The sequence below is a fragment of the Camelus ferus genome, chromosome 8 (genome assembly GCF_009834535.1).
Source record: "Camelus ferus isolate YT-003-E chromosome 8, BCGSAC_Cfer_1.0, whole genome shotgun sequence".
Classification (NCBI taxonomy): Eukaryota; Metazoa; Chordata; class Mammalia; order Artiodactyla; family Camelidae; genus Camelus; species Camelus ferus.
The window spans coordinates 37,734,363-37,755,448 of record NC_045703.1 but is presented as its reverse complement, the minus strand read 5'-3'; the positions used below and the strand labels follow the sequence as shown (position 1 = coordinate 37,755,448).

The following is a 21,086-nucleotide window of genomic DNA, read 5'->3' as shown; positions in this document are numbered from 1 at the left end:
AGTGAGATGAAATGGACTCAAATTTTTGACTGGATGGAGCAGCTTTGAGTCTGTTAACTGTCAGAAGGCTCAGGTGCACTCAGAGGCTTGGTGTCATGAGAAGCCAACAGCCCAGGGGAAAGCCTCTATGGCCAACATAAGCTGAGAATCCTGTACTGCTGGGTGGTGCTTCCACATAGCTTGACTCAGAATTTCTCCTTAAATGTTACTAACAACATAAAGCGGTACCCTGAGAAACACTAGTCCAAGGGCTAGGAAATGTAGGATTAAATGTTCTCAAGACTCTCACCTAGTGGTAGATGTAGCAGTGCACCTGGTAGTTAAGAGAACTCTGGCCTCTTTACTTTGGTGTGCATGCAGACTTTGGACCCCACTCAGCCACATAAGAATGGGTCTTGGGCCTGGAACACCTTCTTATCAAGAGATAAAGAATTCTCACAGCCTGTGATGTATTTAATGCCTTGTGTAAAAATCTCTTTCTGTTTCATACTCAATGTGTACTCCTTTGTTCTGCTTAAGCACTTGAGTCAATGGCCCTCAGGGCTCCAGGTTTCCATATGTATTTCAAACTCCAGGTGTTGGGAGAAGGGATAGAAGCCTTCCAGTGCAGCACGAAGTGGGGAGCATGCAGCGACATTGTCCTGCACGGCTGCAGAGTGGACGCACTACCAAGGGGACTGATGCACTGCAAGGAACTGGAGCTTGGGCATTTTTTCTCTCCTACCACTGTAAGTAAACTACCACTTGAGCCTAGTGCCCATATTGTCTGTTCTCAGTGACCTCAAATCATATCATGCGTTGATCTCTTTTCTTGGTAGCACTTACCTGCCTTCAATTTTGGCTGCACAGCCTGGCCACCCAGTGAATGGTGAACCCTCTCAGTGGATTAGTCATGGCCTAGACTTAAAATTTCTGCTTAGCAGAGCATGTTGACTTGAGAGGATCATGGGTGATTGGTTTTAAAGTATTGACATTCAATGATTATTTAGAGATTTTTCTACTTCACAACTCTAACAGCACTCTTACAGAAATACATAAAAGTGACAAAATAGAAAAATGTATGAATATACAATTGTAAATTCTCTAGACTAATCATACTTTTTTCATGACTTAAAACTTACTTTTAAATCAATGATTTATGTGTGTGTGTGTGGGGGGGGGGTGCGTGTGTGTTTTAAATCCACCACAGAATTGCCTAGAGCAATGTTCTCAAACCTGGACATAGAGTTCATGTCAGAATTACCTAGGGAAATTCTTAAGTTTAAAATTACATCCTTTTCCCCACCCTGAAGGTATACCAAAATTTTATGTGTCTGGTGGTGGGCAGAGGAAAGAGTTGCTGAGGAAGAGCCTAGATTAAGGCACTAAGTGACTGGAATTTGGGTGATTCTAGTAACTTCCATTTTCATCCTCATTCCCATCCCCACCCCTAGAAATGGCTAGTCTAGATGAAGTCCCAAATGTCAACCTTTGGTCAACACAAGGAAAATCTGTGGAGTAATAATATGGATAGAGCACTATGATGGCAGTAAGGAGATCTACTCATGTCATAGTTCCAGTTTCATTAACTTTTGGCCACATAATCCCAGAAAAGCCATTTATGCATCTTTACCTTCATTTTCCTCAGCTTTAAATGAATTGTTTTAAATTAAAGAATCTTCAAGATCTTAAGATGACATGAGATGTCTCCTTTTATCCTTTTTTTCACAAATCATAATGATTTTAATTAAATTTCATGAGATAATCTCTATGAAACTTGGTGAGTTCTTTGGAACAAAATTAATAATATAAAGGACCTTCGTACCAAAGAATTTAGTACTTTCTTAAGTAATTTTAAGAAAAATTTGATTTAAGGGAGAAGCAAAACTTAGTGACACTGAATAATAATTTAAGTGAAATAACCACCTGGGCCTCAAAGCTATGATTCTGTTCATTAAGATTATCTCTCTGAAATTTGAAGACATGAGTACAACAGGACTGCACTGATTCAATGATACTCTCTTTATTTTTGTAACCCTTAACTAGCTTTCGATATTTCACAAAAAAACGGAACAGAAATTTCATTAATAATACAGAATCTTAATTTTAGCTGATCATTTTAACCTTCACTCGAAATGTACTGCCTGACCTGATAGCAAGTGTAAGACTGAACTGTTCTTTGTTCTTCTCTGTTCAAAATAATAGTAAGAGATGAGAGTCAATACCTATAGGAGAGGGAAAAGGGACAAGGGGTCAACTGTCACATAATATGGAGTTGAAAGTTATTTTTCACTTTCTATGTCACTAAGAATCCTATCCATGTAACTTTAGTTGTTCATTTCAGAGTGGTCTTTTTATACAGTATCTGAAAATACGTTTTAAAATATGTATTTTAAAAACTGAAATTTAATGAACATGTTATGTCAGAAATGTTTTTATCTCACATGAGCCAAAAAAGAAGCAGATGTTAACTCTGTTATCTGGAAACTAGAGTATATGGTCTTAAAGGGGTCAGTAACCATAAATCCTAACCTCCGGTGTCTATGGTAAGTATGGTAGCTGCCGCATGGTCAGATGCTGTAGATTTTAAGCCATTAAAAAATCTTTAAAATATCTGTAACATTGGCAAGTAAAAAATAATTAAGAAATAAATTCGGAATTAGATTCAAGCTTTAAAAAAATCTATTTTATTATTTTAAACAAAATATTGTATAACCTTGTCAAAACACTTGTGTAATGAATTGTCATTTTTAGATATGAAAAAAATAATAAATGTGAATATGTATATATACTAAAACACACATATATGTTTCATATAAGAGAAAGGAATTATATATACCATGTTATGGGTGGTTGAAACGCCTAGGTAAGAATAGTCCAAGGAGGATCAGAGCTCCAGTAGAAAACAAAATGACTACAATCATCAAATACTTGAAAGGAGAAGCTCTCAGAAATAAATCAGAGACATGTGTTCTGTGTGGCCCCAAGAAATAAACCAAGATCTTGTGTTGCTCTTATGGGGAGATAAATTTCAAACCCCCAAAATTTTAATTCCAAAAGTCAGAGATGATCAAACATGAAAAAATGGAATAGGATTGGTTTCAAATGATTTTCACTTATTTCTACTTCTTAAAGTGTCTTCATTCTGTTTGTATTAATTTTACAACTAATAGAAATTATGTTTTTAATAAATGCAGTGGTAAAATGGACTACTGTGGGGAAATAATGAGTTACCTACCATCAGGATGTTACAAGAACAGACTACGTAGCTACTGCCAAAGAGTCTACAAGAAATGATTCTGGCTTGACAATAGGATGACTGACCATCCTTTTTTTGTCTAACACTGTCCTGATTTTAGTCCTGAAAGCCTTGTTTCCCTGGAAACACCTCAATACTGGGAAGATTGGAATTGTTGGTCACCTTACTCAAATATATGGTTGGACTGAACAGCTAGAAGGTTTTGGTCATACACAAATAAAACTGGCCATGATTGCACATAAGAGCTATTAACCAAAGTACCTGCTCAGAGTCACCTTTGCCAGAAATCTGTGCTGTGTGGCATGGCTCAGGAATGAGGGTTCAAAGAGTACTCCCCCACTGACAGTAACTGCCTTTAGATCCACTGCTGCTTTTATCCAGACAATTCAACTATTCAATTCAGGTCAGCGTTTACTGACATTGAATATGAATTTAATTAAGATATTTTCTTGCTAAATCCCTCCAATAACTTACTATTGGCCTTCGTATAAAGTCCAGGATCATCAGTAAGGCCTCTAAGAAAAGCCCTGCATCACTGGCACCTTGATTCCCTCTCCAGTCCCACTCACTGGCATGTTGCTAGTTTGTCATAATCCAGTAATCTTGGCAATCTCTCTATTCATCTGATATACTGAACCTTCTATTTCAAGATTACTTCCCCCATTTATTAGCCTTGATAACCCCTACTCTTCCAGCAGGTTCCACTTCTTCATAGTCACCTCTCCTGAACAGTCCGAACCATGACAATATTAAGATTTTCCTTTTCTGCTTATTTATCATCCTATCCTTTCCCTTTGTAACACTTGTTTTTATGGTAATGATTTTGTATTATATGTTAATTGTGTGTCTCCCCCACCAAACAGAAAGTTCTATGAGGACAGCTACTATTTGCTGTACTCTGAGCATCAAGCTGGGATGTCAAGCAAATACGGTCACTGATTCAGGGATCTCACACTACAGAGTGTTTGCTCCTCAACATAAGATGCTATCAGAACCAACTCAGAAAAATCAAGACATTCAGTCACTGTAGCTTTAAGAATCCTGTGGTTTAGAGTTGGTAATACCCACAGCCAGTGCAGCAAAACAAGATGTCTTCTTCAGATCCAGTCAAAATGTTTAAGGCAAATTCCCAGTGAAATAATGTTGTAATATGTAGTACTCTACTTCCTACGGAAGTGATTTCCATTTCCTAGTCTGGGAATCACTACATAATGGAACTCTAATCATTGCGTTCTCAAAGTCCCATTCAATGAACACATAAAGGAACCTTAGGGAAATAACTCATCTGTAAATTGAAAATTGTCTATATACTGCCTTCTGAATTCACCATGCTTTAATTTTAATTTAATGTGATAATATCAACATAAATTACTCCAATTTAAAATAGAGGTAATTTCAAATATTTCTTTTTTATGATTATTAAGACTAGCACCAAATACCTCTTTTTTAATAACTGTAAGAAGCCACACTGACTTCCTGTAAAGCTCTACTTACAAGTTTTGAATGTTTAAAATTTTACGGTTTCAAATGTTTATGATGTTCTTCCGATTCTTTTCTTTTTTTTTTTTTTGGCTTGAACCATTTTTTTTCAGTTTACTGATAATGTGCTTTATTAAAAACTCAATAATTGAATTTTAGCAGAAGAGATTGTGAAATACTATATTACATTTATGGTAAGGGTATAAAGTTGTTTAAGTCCTTTTCAGATAATATTGCCATGTAGAGAATCTTTTTTTTTTTATTATTGGAGAATGTTTAAGTTTTTTCAAGTAATGTGGTCATTAGGTCAAATATAACCATGGAAAATCCTGCTTCTAATAAAGGCTTTAAAACCACAATCACTTAATAGAGATAAAGACTTTTACCTACTGAATAAAACAGTCCCTAGCACTTGTTTGCACTTTTACAAGTGAACTATGCACCATAAGAAAAGTTTGTAGGAAGAAAAACAATATTGAATTACTTAAATAACCTTTACACAATATGAATTTAAAGCTTCTTTTCATAGAAATTCAATTCAGACTTCAGTCACTTTTTTCTTCACTACCACTGTATTATATAATATGGCTATCATTTCATATGCAAATTATGTATTAAACAATCCTATTTGTTTCTTACAAGAGATAAGAAAGGGAGAGACTGTTGGACCCTGAGAAGCTTACAGACTGAAATTAGATCACTGAAATATCAACATATTAGATATTTGAGATATGTTCTAAGGAGGTTCTTGAGTACAAATAAATAACCCAGCTAATTCTATAACCAGGAGGAGGGGTAGTTTCACAACACTAAATACTTTCTACAGCTCAATGCAAATATAAACCTCTGTCAAAAACATCTGAGAATCCCAAATTGTTTCCTTCACATACTTCCTAAGAGCTTAGAAAACCCCTGACACTTCCAAGATCCACTTCACCATCCTAACAGTGTGAAATGAAACTCAAGTGTGGGAGAAAAAATCATTGGCCATTCCTCTGCATATCACAGTGCCTCTCCTCCCACTCATACCTTGGTCTTCAATTCCTCTGTCAGGCATTTATTCAACAAGCTTTAAGCATCTCCTATTTCCTAGATGGCATGTAAACATGGAAGATGCATGATAATACAGATACATGATAATGCAGGCTGTATGTCTTTAGAGTGCTTTCTTCAGTCAGAAAGGTTAACAGATAGGAAAGAGGTACTTACAGCACCACATGACAAGTGCCAGGACGGGCCTTTTAGAAAGAGCTAGGACACAGAAAATGAGGTCCTTTCAACCAAATTCAGAGAACTAGAGGGTTTCCTGGAAGCTATGATGCTTTTGCTGGGTTTTGAAGAATGAGTAGACATTAAAGAGAGGAAAATGGGGACAAAGATGCCATGAGTAGGCATATGTACAACATCAAGGAGACACAAAATAAGTATCTGTCTATGCTAAGAGCAAAAGAAATTTAGGAAAGACCGGCAGGGGACAAGACTAGAGAGACAGCTCGAGATGACAATGGACCTGTGTGCCAGGCCAAGGAGTCTCAGCACCATGATAAAAGCCAAGAAGATTAATTAAAGGCTTGAAGGAGAGAAGTGACACAATAAGAGTTTCAGAAAGATTACTCCTACAGCAGTGCAGAGAACAGACGGGAAGAGCTCCAAAGAAGGATTAGGAAACCAGTCAATTCAACTCTGCAGTAATCCAGGCAAAAGCAGTAACAATAATGGCAGCTAACATTTATGGAGCATGCATGATGTGTTGACTTCTGTTCCTAGTGCTTCATATGCATTAGCTCATTCAGTCCCAGTATCACCCTACAGGGCGTGCACTGTTCTTATTTCTAGTTTAAAGATAAGTCAGCTTAGGATAAGAGAAGACGGTAAGTAACATGCCAGGGTCCACATAACTAGCAAGCAGCAGAGCTGAGATTTGAACTCAGGCTTTTCTCCCGTGGGATTTCTTCACCAGGCTCTAGGAATTAACGTCTGACCTTGAGAAATAATACTGGAGATGTAATAAAATAAATGTATACAAAAAATACTGATACGTTAGAACCTGGCACGACTAGACATATTAAGGAAATGAGTGAAACAGACTCCTCAGAGGTGTATTCACACTAAAAATGAGTATTAGGTGTAACACAGTCCAGGGTGAACCCACCAAAATAATCATGAGAGATTGTAATTTCCACACCCTGGACCAAGTTGGTGAGTATAAAGATGAGAAGAGCTCAATCATTTAGGCTTTGGAGGACATCATGTCTGATCTCTTCAGTAATTTGAGCACCAAAGGTTCATAAAAGATTGTAAATGATGATGACACCCTAGCCTGAGCACCTCAGTCATCCCACGTGCATAGGATGGAAGACATGTGTAGTGTCTTTTACACATGCTGCTCCACCAAGTAAGATCTCAGAGGTAAGTGGAGGTGTCACTGCTAGATGTAAAAAGGTGATACAAGTGAAGACTCTCAGCTCAAAAAAAAAAAAAATCTATCATTTCCAAAGCGTGTAAAGTACATGAGGTACTGCCAGGGTATTGCTTTTCTTCTACAACCCTGCTGTGCCAGGAGAAGGTGTCACATCCACAGCCTGTCCCTGTATTCGAAAGTCTGTCCCCAGCAGAAGTTTTGGAGTGACCCAGGCAAATAACTTTTTATATCCCTATCATTCCAAGTTCGATTCTCAGTTGAGGCACAGAGAAATTTCAAATATCCTACTGGAAACAGAATGCAGCAGAGGTTCAACGTTATGCCTAAATTCTGTTTGCCTTAGGAACCAGCTGTATCTGGGTTTGTCTGGAAAACAGGTTGCCGTAGATGGCCGAGAGTCTAATTTAACAAATAATGAGGGACTACATAAAGAAGAAGACTAATTTAGGAGACTGCTGGCTCAACAATCACCAGGCATGCCCTGGCAGTCACGGACAGTGACAGCAGTATCCGCAGCAACAGTGACTAGGGGTCACTGTCTCTCCAGTGTGCTGGACACTAGGGATCAGCAATGTTAGTACATTTAGTTTTTTGTTTCCACAGCCTTAATGCAAATCATGTGAACATCAGACGTAGGAGCAACATTTGTGTAAGGCAGCAGCAGCGGCCCTGAGGACTTCTGTAATATGATGCCGGTGGCATAAGTTACTGCTGATCTCAGAAGTGACTGAAGATATACGTAAAGAGGGTAAATAACAGATCTCAAAGGAGTGACACATTCTTGAAATAAATATGAGATACTCATTGGAAATAACCATTATAAGTTTCAGAAGATCTTGACTGAAACCGCAATTTCCAAAGATTAGACAAGTTCAGAACCAAAGAAATACTATTTAATGAGTTATTGTGTAGCCTCAAACATATTTTATTTAGGAAGTAAAAACTGTAAGACTGGCTGGACATGGAAAATAAGTAATAGAGATTTTTCTGAAATGCCTCCAACTCTTTTTGCTTAGGCTATAGGCAGATGACGATGCTTACCACCAAGATAAAACACGTAACAGAAGGAGCAAATTTAGGGCAGGATAAAGAGGTGTGGCTGGTTTGAGAGGTGATGAACTCAGCTTTTAACCTGAGCTCTGTGAATTATACAAGTGGAGATGTTCATTATGTGGTGTGTAACAATCTCAGCAGAGCAATCAGTAAGTTCAAATAGAATAAAAACAAAAAGTGATTACTGGATTTGCCAATATATTTTTGGTGAATATTGATGGGAACATTCTCAGTGAAGTCGTAGAGGTGGAAGCAAGATTTTTTTGTGTGTTGAGGTGTGACCACTTGGTGAGATGTTAACTACTTTTCTCTCTCTCTCTTTTCAAAATTCTTAACTAAGAAGGAATAAAGAAAGATACGACACAGGAAAGGTCAAAACGTTCCTTGGTTGATTCATTACAAGTAAAAGGAAAAAGTACTGGAAAATGAAATAAATGCTATTTAAAGAAATAGGTACTGACATCAGACAACTTGAATTGGGGATGGAAATAAAGAGAATTTGCAAAAGTGTGAGCCAAAGCTCTAAGTCAGGCCACCCTCAGAGTGAGGCTCCTATGGTAGTACGTTTACCTTCCATATTTCAAGCCTGATTCTGTCTCAGTAATTCTTCTTTCCAAGAAGCTGACATCACAGATGACCTTCAATGGAGAATGGCCTCCGTGCCTTGGTTGCTTAAATGAACTTTGGCACAGAGATTGAGAAAAACTTTGGAGACAATTTTATCTCTGATATCTAGGAGCTTTGTGATTCCTAGATGGCAGAAAGCAAAGGAATGGCAATCCTAATATGTAGCACAGAATCACACGAACAGTGTACTGAAATGGAGAGACATGGTAAGCCCAGCATGGCAGACAGTGTCGATGCTTCATCCTTTACCCGCTGGCCCACTCAAGTGCTATGGTTATCATCCTGTTCAGCTGCAAGGAGGCATTTCCTGGAGGCACAGGGGAGTTAATGAGCCTAGAGCAACCCTCAAAGAAGAAAGCTACTAATAAATGCACAGATGCCTCAGCCTGGTTGCTCGTCTCTGTGGGCTGGTTTCTCAGAAAGCCCAGTGGGATTGAGCCCCAGTTACCTACATGGATAAACACCTGTTACTGGCTTTTCTTTCCTTCTCACCTAATTTTCTTCAATTCTTCACTTGGGTATTCTGGGATCTTCCAAATAAATTTCTTGCACACAAATATTTGTATCAGGGTTTGTTTTGAGGCAAACTCAAACCAGAAAATCTGGCAAGTTATCACCTGGGAATCCATCTTTAAGAAAACCATTGGAAATATGGGGCAGGGAGACCCTTATGAACAAAGAATGAATATTGTGATTTTAGTCATGTGACCCAAAACTCCCCAAGTCTATCAGTAAGGTTGCATTAACAGTGATATCTGAATCCCCATACTTAAGCCTTAATGGCTCTTAGCTCTTCTAAAATACTTTTTGGAAGTTCACAAGTATTACCTTATGTTTTCTCCAAACCACACAGGGCAGTCACCATCTGAAGCCTCTGCCTTTACCACTTCACTGGCCTCCAGTGCCCTGAGCTGAAGTCCCTGCACTTGCCCCATCACCAGTGCTCTCACAACAATGCCACTGTTTCTTCTCAGAAGCCTCTTAAAACTAGGAAGTTAATGCTACCCCCTTAAGTTATGCCCCATGGAGAGTTGCACAGCAGATTTTTGTGGGTGTTACTTGGCTATCAGTGAACTGCCAATAGAGTGCTTCCATTTACACACATGCCTCTTCTCCTCTCCCTCCAGGCACACAGACATCAGTCTCAGAGCATCCAGACAGGCATCCACACAACAGACATTCTGCAATATACATGTGTATCAAATCATCACATTGTATACTCTACACTTACACAACGTCATATGTCAACTATACTTCAATAAAGCTGGAATAAAAGGTGTCCACTCCAATTGTCATATTAAACCCCAAACTACAAGGCCATGTTGCCAAACCTGCTGAACTGTGAATGCATTTTAGGAATTCTGTTTGACAGAGCTACTCATCTCCCACCGAAGCCTCACTTATTGGATGGCTGACATCTCTATACCTCTAATCTATCACACAGGCGAATGGATACTACATACACACCCACTCACACACACATATACATAAAAGCATGCACACAGGCGCACACACGTACACGTGTACATACACACACTCACATGCACACACAATATACACTCATGTGCAAACATAATTCAGTGTTTTCTTTTGGAAGGTTTTCATTGCCATCACATTTTTTTTTTCAAGAGGTTCTTCAATATCCAAAAGTAATGGGTATAAATATTTCTCTCAACCAAAAACCATCACCCATTTTAAAATGCTAGACATATCTCAAAGTTTTGGCAGAGTCCCTATTAAAACGAGAAAGAGTAAGAGAGAAGGAAAGAAAGGAGAGATGGGGATAAAGGGAAGACTTTTTCTTAATGAAAGCAAGCCAGAAGAGAGAAATCAAAAACCCCAAATATAGGAAATGGTTCAATAAACTATGGAATTATCCATACTGTGGACTCTTAAAACATTTTATAAATGATGTCTATAAATAGTTTATAGAGGCACATAAAATGATCATTATCATTTTAAATTAAAAAAAGACACAAAACATAGGATAATCACAACTACATTAAATAAAGTCCTGGGGGGGAAACCAAAAAGATATCAGGAGTAATTTTCCAATTAACTCTGGGTTATAGAAATATTATTTATTTTCCAACTTTCTGGTTTTTCTACAGTTGTCAGTTTTTTAAATAAACTATATGTGTATGCATGTGTGCGTACATACAAATACACATGTGTGTGCATGAGTGTGTACGGATGATGAGCAAGTGTACACATTAAACAGGGTTTTACAAATGAGAAGTACTGAGAATCGATATTCTTAAAATGAAATATTAAGGTGGGTCAGCACCTTGATACAGTACACTCTGAGGCGATGTTCTCCCATTTCCTATTTTATTACTGATGCTCCTAGATCCAGGTTCCTACTTCATTTGGAGATTTACAAAGAAAGATATACAATCATGTTATGTTTGTAACATAAATGGGCCTCTTTTAATTCCATACCTCTTTTCCCCATCATTTCAGCACTAGCAAAGTAAGAAAGTTAACACAAGAGCTACTCTCCTATTTCCAAATTAAAAATGGTCCTAAGTCAGGTTTGAGTAACAATGGTGGGCTCTCTTACTAAGAAGTACTAAGCAAAGGTTTCAAGACACATGTACAATCTACTTATTTCCTTTGAACTGTATTAGATCTAGAATTAAGAAGTATCTGCCCAGGTCACAGAGGATTTTTTTCTCTACAATCAGGAACAGTCAGTTATCTCTCTGGGTACTATCCTATGACCAGGCTCCACAGGGCTGAGAGGTCCAAGGTACTTACTCTCTCGGGAGGGATGGATACCATGCACAAGGACAGAATACAGTAGTACTCACCACAGGAAGCAAGTGGAGGCTCTGGCTATCACTGTGAACACACAGCCCTCATCTCCAATCGCAGAAGAGGCCACAGGCACCATCTGTGAGTCAGGGACATCATCTGAACAAAAGAAAGGCCAATCCCTCACTTTTCTTATGATTCATATAGGCTGTAACATTTCAGTCGGTTAAAGCAATTTAATATCTCACTTCTAATAAAATTAATTGAAGCAAAAAAGAGAAAGGAAAAGGAGAAGAAGGAAGAAGAAGAGAAGAATTTCTCTAGATGTAAATTTAATATTTTTTCCAAAGCATTGTAACAATTAAAATATATTTCTTTGTCGTTTGTAGTGGGGCATGAGTTCTCCCACATCCCCCTTCAGACATCCTGCAAATGGCACTGGAGTTTGCTAAGAACATGGAATACTTTAATTCTCGATTGAGAGAACACTCCTCCTAAGGGCACTGAACGGAGACATCAGTAAAGGTACTTCAGTCTTCCTTGAGTACTGATGCCTGCATTGCTCTCATTTGCGTCTTCTTTGGAGGCCTATTTCTAAGTACCACTGAGGATGATGGTGTTTGTTTTTCCAAAGCATCTTGATACTTCTGCTTCTTATAGTTGCTTCTTTATAAAACTTAGATGATAAGACTTTACAGAAGTGATGTCACCCTTTCAAGAGAAGGCAGCTGTTCCACAATAAAGGAATACTGCCCCCCAATGTGCATTTCTGTAGGACTCCATATATATTTTGCTACACTTCAATGCATTCATAACTTAAAGCCAAGCCTGTTTAAAGTTCACATTAAGATAAACTTGGTGGCCAGGAAACATTGAATACTATGATATAACATTTAAAATGAGCTACCAATAGTCATAACTTTTTAATACATTTTATTAGAACACTGAGAAATTCTGGTTACAAAAATGCATTCTGTAGCTCCTGGAAATATAATACCCCCATGGACTAAAGGAAGGCAAATTTGCAAGGAAAAGGTTGCTTCCAGTGCTTGCAAAATAATTGCTAGCTCAAGCCTGAAACATAAATTTTAAAAGATGATGTATTTAAGTGGTCAGGAATCCACAGATGATCCATAAAATGTACTGACACAACAGAGCATAGAACTTATGGTTCAAATGAGAGGGATAAAAACTATAAGGAGGAAGGGGAATAAAGAAGGAAAAGAACATATGAGATTCACAGAAATGTTCAGAATTACAGAAGCTAAACTTGCAAACTGTAAATCTAGGTTGTGTTCCTAAGCACACTCCTTAGTCAGTGTCCAAATAGGTCTTATGACTGTTGCCTCAATCCCCCTTTTCCTAGTCTCAAAAAATTCCTTCTAATTACAGCCTTTACCACCATGCTAAATAGCTGGCATGTCTTTCTCTTCAGAGTTAACATTCTCCATGTGATTGTAAACACTGCCTCCCTTTTAGTTGCCCCTTACCAAGCTATTTAATTCTTTCAATCATCTCTTCTAGAAGTAATCCTGGCAGTTGCCTAACCACTATTATTACTCTCTGTACTTCTTCTATTTGACTATAATTTTCTGGTAATGAGATTCCCCCAAACAGAATATTTATTATTCCAATTGTAATTGTGTCTCTTCCCCGTGAAGAGGTACAGCTCTCTCCTGCAAAGTAATGGGATGCTTCCATAGATGGCTCTAAAATTATAATAACATTCCTGTGTCCATCACATTTCAGCCTCATTTCCAATTGTTTTTTTCTCTATTACCATAGGTCTTTTTGACAATACTATTTCCAGGTTATTCTTTCCCTAGAGGACCTTGTTTTTAATTACTTTTCAACACACATGAGCCTCCTCCTTTTCACAAAGAATTCATCTTCTTGTTCCATGCCCATATTTCTTTTGTCATAAGAATACCATGTTCAGATTTGCTTTGTGCTCAGCAGTGCACACATCTGAAGACTGTATCTGATGATATAACACCTTTCACCATTTCTGTTTGATACTGAACATAATTGTAAAGGCTTTAAGTGGTCTCAAATCCCTCCTAATTTCCATTTGAAGGTTCCTTCCTTAACCAGAAAAATCATTCAGATGAATAAATACAGTTAAAAAACAAATCAAGAGATTACAAAATACAAGCTCAAGAATGAACATTTATGCTTGTTGGTTTGCTAACTGGAGCCCATAAGAGGGCAGGGGGACACCGAAGAAGGAGGCGAACCACTCCAGGTTGGCAGGTGGCAGTTCTAACAAGCAAGGAAACTTACATACAATGCTTGTCTTGGGCAGCAGCAAGATTAGTAGCTCACTGCACTCACCAGCCAGAATCTTAACACTTTATATAGAGGCCTTCACTAGGTTCAGTCATGTACACCATCCAGATGGTCTCAACAACACGTTGCTCACTCATGGCTGTGTCCTTGGAAAAGCTCCCACTGTGGGAACAGTGGGCAGAAGGTGTACATTGCGCATTCTAAGGACAGGGGAGGGAGTAAAAGGCCACTGACTACCTGGGTCCAGTTTGTAGGGCTACCAGCAGTCACGTCCTCTGCATGACCTCCTCCAACACTCCACCCTCTCGAGACCCGGCTCTTACAACCTCACGTACTCCTCTCTTTCACAATGTGCCCTGAGCAGTCAGCAAGGGGTGTCACTGGCATAGAGGCAGCCCATTTGGCTGCTGTCGGCTGCACTGGAGGCAGATGCCTCAGCAGCAGTAGAGGCCCACGCAAGAGAAAACACAGATCAAGATAGTGATTCCCAAAATAAGTAACACTTTTACCACCAAGAGTCCCATGATCTGCATCACTGAAGACCCCTCGACTGGGGGTCTGATCTCTCAGAGTGTTCACTTGTGTCCTCGTTGATTTAATAAAGATGATACATTAGCAAACTCATCAAGTATGAACATGCAACATTCTGTCTGGATAATGACATAGGCACCTCCTTGCAAGGCAGTAATAATGTCCAAGGCAATCCTATTTTGAAAGACATCTTTTCTCATTAGAGACGTTTCAGTGTTCAGTGAAGATAGGTTTTTCCAGCTATCATCTAAAACTTGCTGAGTGAATTTAGTAAAGGCTTCTACGTGTGCTAAAATGTCCCCCAGGCCAATGAGGGGAACAAAGACAGCAGCCTAACGGTTATACCAGTGGAGAACGGAATATGACCACCTGGCATTGAGGTGGGCAACTTCAGGAACTTGACCAGGTTGTGCATACTACACATCTTGCCCACGGGAAGCAGCACTGTCAGGCGTGAGGTGATACACTGGGGGCAGGATATGTCATACCAGGATTTCCACCTTTTCCCCCTTTCAATGGTACATGCTCCATTCCAAGTACAGTGGGTTTCAACAGGTCTGACATGCAGCAAGACAACAGTATCCCAGTGAAGACTGAGTAGTATCTCCTCACCCAGGGGTGCAAAGTAGCTCACCCATCTTGGTGGGATGTCCCATTAAAAACTGCAGTGGATAATGCATTTCCCAGGCATGACGAGACTAGCTGTTCATCCAAGCCATAGGGTTCATTCCTTTAGAACAGCCTAACTGTCAGTGCAGAGGGTTAACAAACAAGACTCTTGAGTGATCACCAGCCAATGGGCTCTGAGTTCAGACCACTGGATACCACAGTCTATTCGTTTCCATCCAGACGGTGTCAGCGGTGGGCAGAATAGGGACCACAGTCTGTGTAGGTTGGTTGCCCCAATTCTCCATCTATATACCAGGCCTCAGGGGAACTTTCTCCATTCCCTTTCTATGGGTTGCATGGGCTACCATAGGAATACGGGTGGGGGCATTTAGAGGATCTACATTCTCCACAGGGCCTAGTAGCACCTACATATCTAGAGACAGCAGGCTGGTAGACACAGGGCCTAGTAGCACCTACATATCTAGAGACAGCAGGCTGGTAGACAAGGTAATCCTCTGCTGCAAACAGACATATCACTTAATCAAACTGGGAGTTTGAGCCATGGCAGAAATAGATTGATGGACCATATTTTCAATCCATCCCTTGATCAGAAGGGAGTTCCTACTATGATACGCTGTTGCTTCGTGAGAGGCTTTACCTGGAAAAGTGCTGTATACACAGCTAGGAGCTATTGATTTTTTGGACTATAAGAAGTTTCCCCTTGGGACCAAAATCCTAAGGGTATTCTCTCCTTTTGTTCTCTCAGCCAAGATGTCCAACCCATATGTTCCAGAGTCACAGGTAACCCTGCTTGGGAGATGTCCAGAGGTTTAATCTGCTTCACTAGTGTTTTTGCCTTCTCAAAGGTGTCTTATTGCTCTGATCTCCAGTCTCACATCTGCCTTTTCTTTACCAGGCAGAAATGGAAGTACTATGCCAGGTGGGGTATAAAAGTCCTCCAACCCCCCCCAAAATCCTAACAAAGCCTACACCTCTTTCATGCACTTAGGGATTGGTTAGATTTGTACATTGTCGGTCACAGCTTCTGGGACAACACACATCTCATCCGACCAAACGACTCCCAAAAACTTTATGGAAGTGGCTGGACCTTAAACTTTTATGGCTTCACTGCCCATGTTCTCCCTCATAGGGGTTCCAACAAAATCTGCAGAGTGTCCTGCAGTAGAGGCAAGTTTCGTATGTTAACACTATAGCATCAATGTCATGAGCCCATTTTACTGATGCTGGAAAAAAGAACAGGGACAGGTGCTGGACTACCATCCCATGCTGCACGGTGCATGTAGCCTTAAAAAAAACTTGAAAGGTCCATTGTTGCCCCTCCCACATGAAGGAAAGTTGATCTCGTGATTCAGTGGCCAGGGGTATACTGAAAAAGCATTTGTGAATACTCCTAGGACCGTGGCCAAGGTATTCGAGGTGGTGGCAATGTTGAGCATGGCCACATGGATGGGGGCACCACTTTGTTCAATTCTAGACAGTCCATGGCTATTTACTAGTCATTTTGGGCTGTTGAAAGTGGGCATACAATACCCACTCAGTTCTTGGATAGTTTTTCCTATTTCCTATGCCCCTCAAGCAAATTATATTGTTTGACAATTACGACTCTTTGTGGGGCAGTAGGCTTATTGGTTCCCATTTGGTGTTGCCCTTCAGCGCTAGTTTGATTACTGTAACCTTGAGGTGGAATTCACCAGTAGAGGGTTGCGGAGTTTGACTTTGTAGGATATTAATATCAAATATGTTCCCTAGTATTGAGCAGGTCAAACTTTGTATTCTCATGGGGAAGAATGCACAATTTGTAGTGCCAAAGGAACTTCCTGACCATAACTATTTGCCCTCCATAACCATCAAAGGAACTGAGGGTGCCAGGAAACTTCAGAAGGTTTGGTGTATCTTTTCAGGTGGGATACTGGAAGCAAGGAGATTAAACCACATTTGCCTTCAGGCTATTACCAGACCCTTTACAGTCAACTGGGACAGCCTTTTGGTTTTCTGATCTTCCTCTCCATCTCAGTCTTCCCCGTGGCCTGGTACCTGTTCCTGAGACTTGTCAGTTTCCCCCAGATGAGCAATATATAACAATTATAAAAATTATAAATGTCTTGTCCCACAACTGGAGTCAGCATGAGTATCAGCTTCTCAAGCCAGGTGCTGGGGGTGCGTCCCAAACTGGAGTACCTTGGTTTTCATTCCTGCAGTGAATGTGGCCCACTTAGGGCTTTCAAAGGCAGGGGAGTAGACTGCCTGTCTCATTCCCAACTCTCTAAGAATTTGTTGCACCACTTTATAGATTTCCAAGGTTCCATGTACCCAGGAAAATCCTCCTTATTGAGGCCAAGACTCCCTGCAGACTAGGATAGTCCAACATATAAGGGAGTAAGTTCTCTGAACCCACTATATACCATGAAGGCAAGGTGTGTGGTGACTTTGCTCATTTTCCCTGTCTTCTGCCTGGTCAGAGAAATCTCATTGCCCTCTCATATTCCTTGGATATAACAACCATGTCTGGATTTTTTCCCTGGTCTTTGGCTGGAACTTGGTAGCTCTTGTAATAAGCTCAGCAGGAGTATATTCTCTCATCAGAAATGTTTCCAGGAGTTGGAGGCTGTGCCCAGGGCTAGGGTTGTTGTCACTATGCTTCTACTTTTCTTTGTTTTAGGGGTCAGACAGCATGAGATATTTCACCCATTTCATTGTCAATCCTCACAGCATCCTCCTCTTCATTCTCCTCAGCTCCCCAGGAATTCCACCTCTTACCATTCCAATCAGGCTTCATCAAAAGCTCTCAGACCTTAATCTGCCCCCACCAGCTTGTGCCCTCCTAGCTTTACAAAAGGGCACATTAAGGTCTCCAAGTCATTATCCTGCTTCCCACCTTGTCTGCCAGCCCGAAGCTAGCGGGGCAGTGGATACACACATGTCCTTCTCTAACCTCAGCTCTTCTTCCAACTCTCTAACTCAAGCTTTAGCCTCTAGTTGGGCATTGGTAACTAGATGAACTGCCCACTATAGAGGCCAGCCCTCTACAGCAGCCATTCATTTCCCTTCTTTGCCACCATGTGTTCTGTGCAATTCCTCAAACAACCACATTAGACCAGCTGGTATTTTCAGGATGTCCCCGTACTCATGCAGTGGTCCAAAGGCATCTAACACATGGACCAACTCACCCCACAAAGAGGCCAATGTCCAACTCAGGATTTCTCCCTGATGTCTCTTTCTCAGGGCCCATTTCTTCAGCTGTCCTGGCTAGCTTGCCAATTATTGGTTTGCAAACTTGCCCCCATACACGGAAGACAAGAAGAGACTGAAGAAAGAGGTAGATCATTACAAATTGGTATGTTACGGACTTAATAAGCAAGGGAACTTACTTAAGAGGCTTGTCTTGGGCAGTTGCTAGATGAATAGATCTCCATATCCACCAGCCAGAATCTTAAAAGTTTACAGAGAGGCCTTAACTGGGCTCAGTCATATATACCACGTAGAGGTCTCAACAACATCTTACTCTCTCAAGGCTACATCCTTGGAACAGCTCCCACATGGCAATGGTGGTAGAATGTAGAATGTGGGGGCAATGACAGGAGAGAGGATGAGGCACCTTCTAGTCCCCAGGTCCAGTTTGCAGGTCACCTCACAGTTTTCTCAATGACTTCCTCCAACAATGCTTTATACCTGGAAGGTAAGTAAGTAATCACTGCTTAATAAGGAAGAACAATCTTTTACCTCCCTTTTATTTACAAAATGCTTCACAAAGGAAGTGGAATTGTAAACAGTCTGAATAAACAAGAAGGGATATGTTTATATGACACTGAAAAACAATTTTTAAGTAATCAGAAAACAATACAGAGGAATGCTAATGTTTCTTTAAAGTCTAGGTGAAGTAAAGCAATGTAAAAGTCACAGACACCCAGCTTATCTTTCAGCTCTGCAGATAACTGAAAGTAAATCTTTAATGAGCCAATTTTTGAGTGTTAGTTTCTTCATGGATAAAATAGATATAATATTACCAACTTCACAAGATGCTGGGAGGAACAGGAAATAATGTAGACAAAGGAATATATACAAGGCACAGCATACATCAATAAGATATTATATGTTTGATTAACATAAAAAAAATCTACTGCATTGAGACTCCTATCATCATCATTTGCTTTTGTTGCTATTCTACTAAGATGAATCTAGGACTGTTAATTTTATATTCTTCATTTGCCCTATCACTTTGTTTTCAAAAATTTGTCTAATATCTGTAGCCACAACTTTAGAAGTAAAACTTTGGAGGTTAAAGAGCTTTTAGTTGTACTTGTAGCCTGTAATTTATATTATATTAATTTATATTAGATTATATCTAAATAAATATCAATATAATGTCATATTACCTATCACATATTTTTCCCAGCAAAATTCCTTCTTAATGCTCGAGTGTCATGTTTAAATTACTTAATTCTTATTCTGAAAGACTTTGATGGTACGTGTGTATCTCACAGTAACCGTTTCTAATTGCTCATATTCTTTTAAATCATGTCTGTAGCCCAGAAAATCTTAATTATAACACCACTCGGTTATTATTTCAATTTCAGCCATGTGATCTTTCATAGATAAGTTCATTTCTCTTAGCCTGGGGAATATAAAGATAGATAGATAGATAGATAGATAGATAGATAGATAGATAGATAGATAGATAGATAGATAGATAGAATCAATGCTATAGCAAGTGTTCATTAAATGGCACCTATACTGAGTTTTTCATTTAAACTTTCCAAGGCATAATCCGGGTCACCTGTGTTTTAAAAATAAAGCATCTGATGATTTTTGTCCTTCACATGCTCTCTTGCATCTACATATTCATTTTGATTCCCACTGTCATCCTTCATCTGGACCCTCATCCCCAAATGTCCGAGTGATGATATCAATGGGCTCCCATCTGTTCTCTAGGCTTCCAGCCTCTTTCTCATCAGATCAAAGTCCTGACAAAATAACTCTCCTAAAATATTTTATACCACATAACCCTCCTTCAAACAGTCACTGGTTTCCCTTAGCCCAGAGCAAAATTACCAAAATACATTCCACAGAATACCCAACCCACAAGATGCTCCTTAGAAACAAGGTTCTGAGAACATATGGAAAACACTGTACACTTTTCTTCTACTTGAAAAGTCACAGTGAAAGTCAGTACACCAAAGTCTCCAAAAATGTTAACCCATTACTTTCTAAAACTTTTGACATCAGAATCCATCTTTATATAAGATCTCCAATTTGCACATCTAATTTGTATTTCTGATAGGCTAAGATTAATCTGTCCAGCATCCAAACCATTAGCAAACTATCAGTCTCATCTCATGAATACATCCTAAAACTAATCAATCACTTCTTACAAAATACACTGAAAACATGGAAGTCCAAATAATCACCATCATGCTCCTGCACAATCAGTTCTCAGATTCTCATTCACAAGTCTTGCTTAGGTGGTGTTCACTTTAACTTGAGATATGGGAATACCTGTCATGTAATATGTTGTTCTCACTCTCTGGGCTTAGGCAAAAGTTTAAGTGAGAGGCAATTTAATCTATTGCAAACAGATCGCCATATTGTATTTCCCACCCTAGCCTAATAATTTGCTTAAAACCCCTAAAATGTCATATATATTGCCATCTTCTCATCTCTTTTTACCCTCTTTCTACTCACTAAAATCAACCTTTAGTTAATGTTAGGGCTTCTTCTTTTTCCAAGGGCCAGTTCAATATTACCTCTTCTATGATGACTATTCATTTGAGTTTGTCACTTTGTATTTCTTCCTGTACCACTTACCAGGCTCTTAGACAATGACAGATTCTCCAAACACAGTACTAGTGCTTCACACCTTTCTGTTGTGCCCAAGGCAGACATCACTGGTCACTCTTGGTACTCTTCCTGGCTAAGCCATTGGGTGGAGTCCTTTTAATACAGCTCCACAGACAACTATTACCAACCAATCACTGTTGAAGCAGGATGTTTCAGATCCTCTATTTCAGATCCTTGAATTTTTAATAGAACTTCTACAGGTATATCCCATCAAGATAAATTAAA

The 21,086-nt window shown here is 39.5% G+C and overlaps 1 long non-coding RNA gene across 6 annotated transcripts in view; it reads right to left on the bottom strand.

Annotated features, from left to right (window-relative positions):
- LOC116665359 overlaps positions 1-21,086 on the bottom strand; it is a 622,548-nt gene that overhangs the window by 515,678 nt on the left and 85,784 nt on the right. For all 6 annotated transcript variants that reach the window (XR_004321937.1, XR_004321935.1, XR_004321939.1 and 3 more), the window contains 2 exons: positions 18,395-18,695; positions 11,633-11,735 (listed from right to left, as the gene is read on the bottom strand). This is a non-coding gene — a long non-coding RNA (uncharacterized LOC116665359). The remainder of the gene's footprint in view (positions 1-11,632; positions 11,736-18,394; positions 18,696-21,086) is intronic.